This window comes from Pseudomyrmex gracilis, unplaced genomic scaffold (genome assembly GCF_002006095.1).
Source record: "Pseudomyrmex gracilis isolate BER0280 unplaced genomic scaffold, ASM200609v1 scaffold_439, whole genome shotgun sequence".
Lineage (NCBI taxonomy): Eukaryota > Metazoa > Arthropoda > Insecta > Hymenoptera > Formicidae > Pseudomyrmex > Pseudomyrmex gracilis.
The window spans coordinates 41,079-42,677 of record NW_018021023.1 but is presented as its reverse complement, the minus strand read 5'-3'; the positions used below and the strand labels follow the sequence as shown (position 1 = coordinate 42,677).

At 49.0% G+C, this 1,599-nt stretch overlaps 1 pseudogene; it reads left to right on the top strand.

Moving 5' to 3' along the window:
• The window catches only part of LOC109860640, a 16,081-nt pseudogene extending 15,586 nt beyond the window's left edge, over window positions 1-495 (top strand).
• Window positions 496-1,599: the final 1,104 nt, after the last annotated feature.

Genomic DNA, 1,599 nt, shown 5'->3' with positions numbered 1-1,599 from the left:
TGCAAGATCCTCTACACCGATACCGACAGTTTGATATACCACATAAAGTGTGAGGATGTGTACGAGGATATGAAGCGCGATATCGCTCGCTTCGATACGAGCGACTATCCAGCGGACAATTCGTACGACATGCCTCGCGCAAACAAGAGGGTACCGGGACTTATGAAGGATGAGAACAACGGCGCTGTTATGACGGAGTTTGTGGGTTTGCGCGCAAAGATGTACGCGACCCGAGTGGGCGACAGCAAGTGCACGAAGAAGGTGAAAGGTGTGAAGAGAAGCGTCGTCGCGAGAACGATCACCTTTGACGACTACGTGCAATGTCTGCGGAATGCAACCGAACTGACGAGACAGCAGTCGTGCATACAATCTCGGTTGCACGAGGTGTTCACCATGTCGGAACGGAAGCTCGCTCTGAGCCCGCACGACGACAAGCGATACATCATCCATGGATCAACACCTTACCGTGGGGCCACTACAAAACTCCTAACTTAGATTAGATTATGTTGATGATATAAGAATACACAGTACAATAGAGTATATGTAAGTAATTTTTTATTGTATTAAAAAAAATACATATGTATTACTTTGTAAATATAAGAATTATAAAGAGAGTACACATAGCGTAATAATATTAGACCACATTGTTCTTATGTATCCAGGAGTTGTGTGAATTGTTTAGTCCCAACCACTTAACCAACACTTCGTTGCTTCGACGACGCAGAACCTTTTCTACGAGATACACGTCCGGATGTTTAACCGCGTGCAACTCGTGCTCATAAAATCCGCCGGCTATTGGTTCACCGCGATAATCCTTGAGCAGGTAGGTCGCTGGTGAAGTTTGGTGCACCTTTTTAACTCGGAACACTTCGGTGGTCCAGTTTGGTGTGTAACCCTTCGCAAAGACAGTTTTGTACTTGCTCACGCGCACAGGATCGCCTACTCGGAATCGCGCCGGTCCTGCGATTTTAACGTTGCTGTAAACCATGCGCAGGAGTCGCTCGCTCGAAGCCGGCGTTATGTCGATCGGTCGCGCGCCGATGGTGCGATGCTTGCGCGCGTTGTACTCCGCTACAAGTCGCTGCAGGTAGTTGATCCAGCGATACAATCCGTTTAACGTAAACATTTTCCACATGTTGTTCTTGAGCGTGCGATTGAAACGCTCAACCACCGACGCTTTCATAACAGAATATGTGGAGTAGTGATTGACACCGTGCCGATGCAGAAGATTTTCCACATCCGCGTTGTAGAACTCCTTGCCGCGATCGGTTTGCAGATTCGTCGGACAACTATCGTCGGCGCGAAAGATCTTCGCGAACATTTCAGCAACCTCTTTGCCGCTCTTGCTCTTAAGCGGCAACACCCACGCGTACTTGCTTAACACATCGATGATTGTGAGAATGTAGTTGTGACCTTTGTTCTGACGAACGTATGGGCGCATCTCGACCACATCGGCCTGCCACAGATCGTCGTAACCGCGCACGACNACACGTCTGCGTGGAAAGTTGCGTCGCGCGGGCGCGTGCAGCTCCTCTGCGAGCTCTCTCTTCTCGACGCTCATGTTTGGTTTTGACCCGATGTTATCTGCTTGTTTTTCTC